Source organism: Macaca mulatta, chromosome 12 (genome assembly GCF_049350105.2).
Source record: "Macaca mulatta isolate MMU2019108-1 chromosome 12, T2T-MMU8v2.0, whole genome shotgun sequence".
Lineage (NCBI taxonomy): Eukaryota > Metazoa > Chordata > Mammalia > Primates > Cercopithecidae > Macaca > Macaca mulatta.
The window spans coordinates 44,762,341-44,770,781 of NC_133417.1; positions in this window are offsets into that span (position 1 = coordinate 44,762,341).

Sequence of the window (8,441 nt, forward strand, 5' to 3'; positions counted from 1 at the left end):
TTAGTAACAAATTCATTTAACTGTTGTATTTCAGGCCCAACCTTAACAAAATCTATGGTGCAGAGCTAGATCTGCTGCAGTTACAGATTTATTGATAGAGATTTAAGAGGTCTCTGCTGTATTTAAATTACTTTATATCCATTTAACACATTTGCTCTAATTAAAAAGTAAGGCTTCACTTTCTTGCAAGTTTCCCTGTATATATGCTGGGGCCATTTAGCTCAAAAGAGAAAGATCAAGTGACAGATCAAATGAAATTGTTAAAAAATAAATTATATACTTGAAGTTGCTGTGTCTGAATTTAGAGTTGCTATCAGGTTAAAGCTGAAATTTTACTGAATTAATCCTGATGTTCTGTGTATTAATCTCCCAAGTCAATTATGCCTTACATGTAGATAATGGTTAAAGGAGACTAGGAGACATATGGGTTTCAATTAGCTCTGACTGAAGGGAAAAGACCCATTGTCAGGTTACTCAACTTATTTGCAGAGTCAGTTGAGACTGTGAAATGTTAGTCCACTGCTTTATTTCAAATTAATGTACTTCTCAATTTAAACCTAAGATTTTTTTCAGAATGAGAGACAATAAGACAAACTCTTCATTTCATCTTTGAAAACAGCAAAGATGGGCTTGGATTTTGACCTAATCATTTTGCATAACTAAGAATTACCTAAGGAGTGAGTAGGTTTCACTCGTATTTTTGTTTTTTTTTTTTCTGCCAATTTGGTTCTCATCTCATCAAGAGACAGAGAACAGATTTTCTAAGTAGCCAGTGAAAGGACGTTTCTGTTGCCACAGAGAGCCTTAATCACCTTATGTTTCCTCTTAAAACTTCAACTGTTCTAGAGTATTAAATCATAAATATAATTATTTAGCTTAAAGATAATCTTTAGCTAATGAGATCAAAGATCTAACTAGTTGTCTTTACTCTGCTCCACAGCCATTGATTCCTCTTTAAGTTGATTCTTTCACTGATACTTTCTGATGTGCCTGGCATACTGTGATGGACACTAGGGACATTCTATACATAAACACTCTATATAAACATATTATATATAAGACATTATATATAAGCATCCATTGGGGAGCACTAAGACATGCTTATTTCATTATTTTGCAGATGTGATCATTGGTTCTAACAGTAGCTTAGAATACAAGGAAGCTTGTTCAAGTCAAGGTTTTTATATATTAAATATAGCGATAAAAAATAGTCAAAGAAACAAAAACCTTAAAACCTATAGACACCAGGCAGGTAATAAAAGGCAGTAAAAGGGTCAGTAGGGATATTGTACACTTGAAGGTTCACCTGCCTTGCATCATTCTTGCCTACTCTTGCCAAATGTGATTTTTAAGAAAGACTGGCAAGTCCAAGTTCTTACATGACTCGCATGATGTTTCATCTAATAATTGCTCAATTAAAAAAATGAACATAAAATATTGTGGTGACCAAATATTGTTTGGCTTCCAGATTTGAACCAGTAGCTACCATTTATTAAATACTATCATAAGCTCCAAATCAGCAAAACTGTTGAGACTGTAGGTTGCTTCATTTTCCAAACAGTAAGTTTGTTGAGTTCTTTAAGCAGAGTACATGCTTTCCACCTGTATAGACAAACATATTTATGGTTGTATGTATTTTTATAAATAGATAATTTTGTGATTAATGTTTTTATTATAAAAATCACTTTTTTACACTTATGAAAATTACTCTACATAAATGGATAAAGACCTAGGTTTGTTATATTACTGCATTATATTTCTTGGTATGGACATATCATACACTGCTTTATCAATTATCTTTTGATGAGTATTTAGATTATTTCTAAATCTCATTACTAAAAGCAATGTTGCAGCACATATTCCTATATGTGCTTTCCTGTACACTTATGTGTGTGTTTCTAGGATATATTTACACATGAAGTTGCTGATTAAACAGCTCTGCTTTTTGATAAACAATGATACCTTTCCTCCCTAAAGTGTATATCAATATCACTTTTCAGTACTACTACACATATATGAGACTGTCTATTCCCCACATTCTAGCTCCTACTGGATTTTAAGTTTTCTTATTTTCTTGCCTATCTAATAAGTAAAAAAAAAAAAAAAAAAAAAGTTATATGATTTGTTTATTTTATTACTATTATGGAATTTGAGCATTACATTTATTTATTAATGCTTTATTTTTATGTGTATTATAAACCCATATTTTTCATTTTCTATTAGTTTCTTTTTATTTTCACTTCGAGAATATACAATAATAGTAAATTTTGGTTATTGATGCTTTTCTGGCTGTATGTGCTTCAAATATACTTTGTGCATGTTATTTTCTCCTTTATTTAAAAAAAGTTGTCAAATCTGCCATGAATTTTTACGACAGAATGAGAAAATTTTCGTTCTTCTCCAGAAGACCTTAATGCAAGATTCTTATATTTAGTTTTAATTTTGAAGTTTCTTTATCATGATTCCAATTGAGATTTATTTTTATATATTGCATGAGATAAAAAATTATTTTACTTGTAAATGGATTGCCAATAATTCCAACATTATTTATTGAATACAATCCTTTATCATTTGAAATTGCCTTATTATGTGGTGTGTTCTTATATATTCTCTTAACTGCCTTCCAATCATTTGTGTTCCATTTAGCTATTTGTCTCTCCTCATGGAAACAGCAAACTGTTTAAATCACAATAGGTTCACAGTCTATTTTGATAAACTTGCCGAGTCAGAATTGACTTTGCCCCTAGAGTGTCATGGTTTCATTGTGTGTGTGTGTGTATGTATGTGTATGTATGTATATGTATATGTGTGTGTGTGTATGTATGTGTGTATATATATATATAGCTTTACCAGCCTACCTTCTATTTTTACCAAAGCCAAACTTGTCATGAACAGACATTTCCCAAAAGAAGACATTTATGCAGCCAACAAACATTTGAAAAAAAGCTCATCATGACTGGTCATTAGAGAAATGCAAATCAAAACCACAATGAGATACTACCTCACGCCAGTTAGAATGGTGATCATTAAAAAGTCAGGAAACAACAGATGCTGCAGAGGATGTGGAGAAATAGGAATGCTTTTACACTGTTGGTGGGAGTGTAAATTAGTTCAACAATTGCAGAAGACAGTGTGGTGGTTCCTCAAGGATCTAAAACTAGAAATAGCATTTGACCCAGCAATCCTATTACTGGGTATATCTCCAAAGGATTATAACTCATTCTGCTATAAAGATACATGCACATGTATGTTTATTGCAGCACTATTCACAATAGCAAAGACTTGGAACCAACCCAAATGCCCAACAATGATAGACTGGATAAAGAAAATGTGGCACATATACAGCATGGAATACTGTGCAGACATAAAAAAGGATTAGTTCATGTATTTTGTAGGAACATAGATGAAGCTGGAAACCATCATTCTCAGCAAACTATCACAAGAACAGAAGACCAAACACCACATGTTCTCACTCATAAGTGGGAGGTGAAGAAGGAGAGCACATGGACAAAGGGAGGGCCACATCACAAACCAGGGCCTGTTGAGGGGTGGGGGGCTAGGGGAGGGATTTCTTTAGGAGAAATACCTAATGTAAGTGATGGGTTGATGGGTGCATCATACCACTATGGCACATGTATCCCCATGTAACAAAACTGCATATTCTGCACATGTACCCCAGAACCTAAAGTATAATAATAAAAACATAAAAATAAAAATAAGAATATTTTCCTTGTCTTACATGATAGGACTCATTTGGGATGCTCTTTGATTGACAGTACCTCTGTTTCTGCTGCTACTAGTATTGACTAGATATTAGATGCTTACTCTGTATTAGTTAACTTTCTATGTACTTTAAATATGTATGTTAAATTAGGGTTTAAAGTACCTTCAAAAAACCTTTGAAAGTATTACAGCAGATGTGAGTCACTCTGATTGTAGCCCCTCTGATTCTGTTATCATTTTCTTGCATATTTGCTTCCCCATGCTTTAGACCAACAACCAACATCTATGTTTCCTTGTAAGAGGTCCACCCTTATGTTGCCAGACTCCTTCGCCCATGGATGTGGAGAGGCGAGTTCTTGGGACATTCCCCCAAGAGAGTCTTAGCCCATGGTTGATGGTACAGATTATAAATTCTCCATTTCTCTTGTCCCCTGGTTGAGTCAAATCTGATATGTGTCTTACATTGTCATCACAGTCTCGTGTGGGATTAAATCAAACTTTACTCTGTACATTATGTGACAATTCATTCTTGTCTGATGTCCTTCCCTTTCTTTCCCACCTCTATCCTCCCTTGCCAGATTTTTTCTATGAACAATTGCTAAGATATCACACAAAAACTCATCACAAGACAGGTTCCTAAGGAACCCACCTGTCCTATTCTGTTTTGTGTTGCTATCACAGAATACCTGAGGCTGGCTAATTTATAAGAGAAGAAGTTTATTTAGCCCATGTTTCTGCAGCTTTAGAAGTTCAAGGGCATGGCCCTGGCTACTAGGAAGGGCTCCTGTGCTGCTTCATAACATGGAAGGGAAGGTTAAAGGGAAACTGGACATGTGCCAATAAAAAAAAAAAAGAAGTCCTAAGGAGCATCCTGGTTTTATAATAACCCACTCTCCAAGGAAACTAATCCATTCCTGCAAGAACAAATCCAGTAATACCAGAGTGAGAACACACTATCTGAAGAAGAGCATCAAGCCTTTGATCAGACATCTGCCCTCATGATTGAAACATATCCCACTCAACTCCACCTCCCAACACTGACACTCAGGGGTCTAAATTTTAACATGAGCTTTGGTGGGTACAACCAAACCATATGCAAACCACAGGACCATCTTAAAGCAGTTATAATATTAATAAGCTCATTTTACAAATAAACAACTAAATTCAGAGTTTTTTAAATTTTCTTTTTTTTTTTTACATTTCTTTTTTTATAAATGGGAAGAGAATCAGATATTTTGTGGATTTATTCAATGTCACAGAAAGTAAGTGGCAAAATCTGATTAAATATTTTTATTAAATTACTTATAAATACAAGATACTTGGGTTCAATTAACTTTGATTGAAAAAAGCATTCATGAGTTCAACTTCTGTTGTTATTCAGGGCAATCCATGGCTCCTACCAGCTGACTTGGTAGTGTTTGTTCTTATGGCTTCTTGAGGGGTATACGTTCTAGTCATCAAGGACTAGAAAATAAGGAGGAATAGTGTGCTAGATTTTAACTCGTTAAGCTGAGAACCTTGTTTCCCTAAGTCACATTTCTTTTGTGCTTCCGGGTTCAAATTGACCAAAAGAGGAACTTGCATAAAATTTAAAGGTGAAGTGAAGCAGCAGTCTTAATTCTTGGAAGTATTTTGGGGTTAGATACAATGACAGACAAATGCAGAATTTCCCAGTGAACTCTAGCTCTTCTTGTCCTTCCCATTTTGCCTCCACCTCCTGCTGGCTAGCAGTGGCCCAGATTCATCCTCAGCTTGTCTGTAGCCCTATCAGAGGTGGTGGGCACACAGAGGTTACAGTCCCAAAGAACTCTGCATGAGCTCAACTTTTGTGATCCCACTTTAGCAGCTAGACATGGCTTCTTGGATTTTGCTGCAAGTTCAGATTTGGTCGCTTGTACCAGTTTTCCAGAGGAGTAAGCTGGTGACTTTGTCTTTAATTCTCAAATTCTGCCATACAGATTTTTATTTCCTCAGTTTTTCTCGTTAGGTACATGATCTTATTCCTTTCACATTTTCCGTATTCCCTTAATATTCAGTAGCCATGCTTCCCTGACTAAACCCTAACGGATGCAAAAATGTTAAAAATAAACTAATGTCTAGTTGAGACATTCTCCCAAACACTTGAAATAACATAAAAAATAGAAAATCTTTAAAAAAGTAACTGTCAAATATAGTTTATGTTTAGGACAAACTCATTTTCTTTATTTATAAGCATTTTTAGAAGCATATCTTCTGAATATGCAATACATATTTTCCCAACAAGAGTTGCTATGGTTTTTGTTTTTTTTTCTTCTTTCTCTCTCTCCATTATGTATTTCAATTTTAAAAATATCTAAAGAAATAATTTTGAAGTAAGATTATGCTGAATGTCTTTTTTTCTAGATTCCCTAGGAAAATTCTGCTGCTTTAATGTTATTTTAGAACCAAAAAGACCGGAGAAATAACAGTTCATGAAACCAAGTCATGTCAGGTTAAAAGAATAAAACTTAACATTCAAACAAGAAAAATAAAAATGAGAAAAAAATTCAGAATTTTGAATTTATTAACAAGTAATTTTACTTTCACTTATAAAGATATTTCACCATTTATGTTGTTATTATGTGGTTAATTTTGACTTCTAATTTTAGAGTAAAAACAGCAACTTTAGATTCCTAATTGAGAAAATATAAATGTGAAGGATTTCAATGTGATGTAAATAATTAATAATTGAAATATTTCCATAAGGAGAAAAATCATTAAAATAGACCTGAAATTCAAAAATAGTGTACTCTCTTTACATTATCAATTGACCTAAATGAAATAATCTAATTGCATCCCAGTAAAGAAGAAATTATCATAAAATTTAGCATATCATGATCCTGGAGAAAAACCTCACAGACAAGCAACATTTTGGTCTCTGTCCTGTGTAAATAATTCTGCAAGTGTAAAAGCCCAAAGAATTTCATTAGAGTCAATTAATGTCAGTAGACAAATAAAAACTGATGAAAAATAGAGTAAACCGTAGAAGCCTAATGCAGCAGGGACTCTTCAGATGGATATTTATTATAGCATGGAATGGATGAAGTCACCTAGGTGGAGGATGGTATGTAAGGAACTGCTTTCTATCCTCGTTTCTCAAGTTCCGGGGTAATTCAAATTAATGATAATTTTCTCTTACTCTTCCTATCCATGAAATCACAAATCCAGCCAAAGGAATAGATTAGTGCAATACAATTTCAGTGTTTGCAAAGAACTTCCCTAAAGAAAATAATACAATCAAAACTTTTGGTAGAAAAAGTCAAAAGTCATGGTGGAAGAAATTGAGTGTGACAGGTATTAGTGAGAGAATGTCAGAGTTGACAGGTCAGAGTGGGGAAAGTAGAGGTTAAAGATCATGTAGGGGAAGTCAGAGTTGGCAGATTAAGGAGAGAAGTCAGGTAATGGTAGAGAATTAAAGATTGATCTGTCATGGAGAGATTGGTCTGATGGGGCTGACAGACTGTGCTCCCATTTGAAGAATATTCTAAGGGATCACGCTCTCTTGTGGCACACGGTGCAACCCTTCTTTCTCTTTACCAATAATGAGAAATAAAGTGAACAGAGATGGTAAAGATTTAATAATAATTTCCTTTAAATGTGAGGGTAAAGCACAATGTCTGGATGAGTATGAGGTAAAAGAAGAGCCTAGAATGTAAAATTTACAGAGACATGCACTCTCAGGGACATGAAAGTACTGATCCTGTCTCCTCAAATTTTGTGTCCTGAGCCTCTCCTGCTTTGCTATCACTCCAGTTCCTAAGGAGTAATAAAGAGCATATGGAAATTTCTTTATAAGCCAGAGTCAAAGAAAGGAATGTTAAGCTAGGGGAGAAAAATATGCATGTAAACAATCAAATGGAGATTACATTTAAAGAGAGAGGCTTTAAGATTTGGACTCATTGATCAAAATGTTGTAGGTACCATATTGCCACGTCTCTGTGGTGGATTGAAGCTAGAATTCAGGGCACAGTAATGGAGAAGATGCTAATCAAAGCAGATGGTTAACTTCAGAAAATTTGAGCAAATGATATAACAATAGGTGGCCATTAGATATGTGGAAACAAAGTGACTGGGAGTCCCGGAAGAGTCATATATGGAGGCCACATGAGAGTCCTAAGCACAGTACAGAATAAAAGCAGAACTCTGGCTCTAGAAATGAAAATTTTAGAACAAGGCAGATGCTGGACTTAAAGATATGAGGTACAAACTTGAACAAGGAGGTCTAAACTAGGAAAATAGATGTAAGAAATGGCTACCAGTGAGGCCTTGGTCTTGTTGGAGTTGCTTAAGGGTTAGAACTAGAGAATCTAAATTATCCCCAAGTAATAAACAAACTAGAGTAAGAGATAGGGCAGGGGTGAGATTTCAGTCACGCTATGCTAGCTGACTGCAAAGAGGGTCTTAAGAATAGTGAACTATGGTAGGCAGCATATTGGCTTCCCAAAAATGATCCTGTACTAATTCCTGGAACATGCAAATAGATTTGGTTACATGAAAACAGGGCTATAATTATCATAGCAGATGTAATTAAGGTTTCTAGTCAGCAAACCTTCCATTGCAGAGATTATCCTGGATTAATCAGAATGAGTCTAAAGTAATCACAAGTGTCCTAAAATGTGGAAGAGAGAGGCAGAAAAGTCAGTATCAGTAGGATGTGATTTGAGAGAAACTCAGCTGGCCTTTGCTGGTTTTGAAGACGG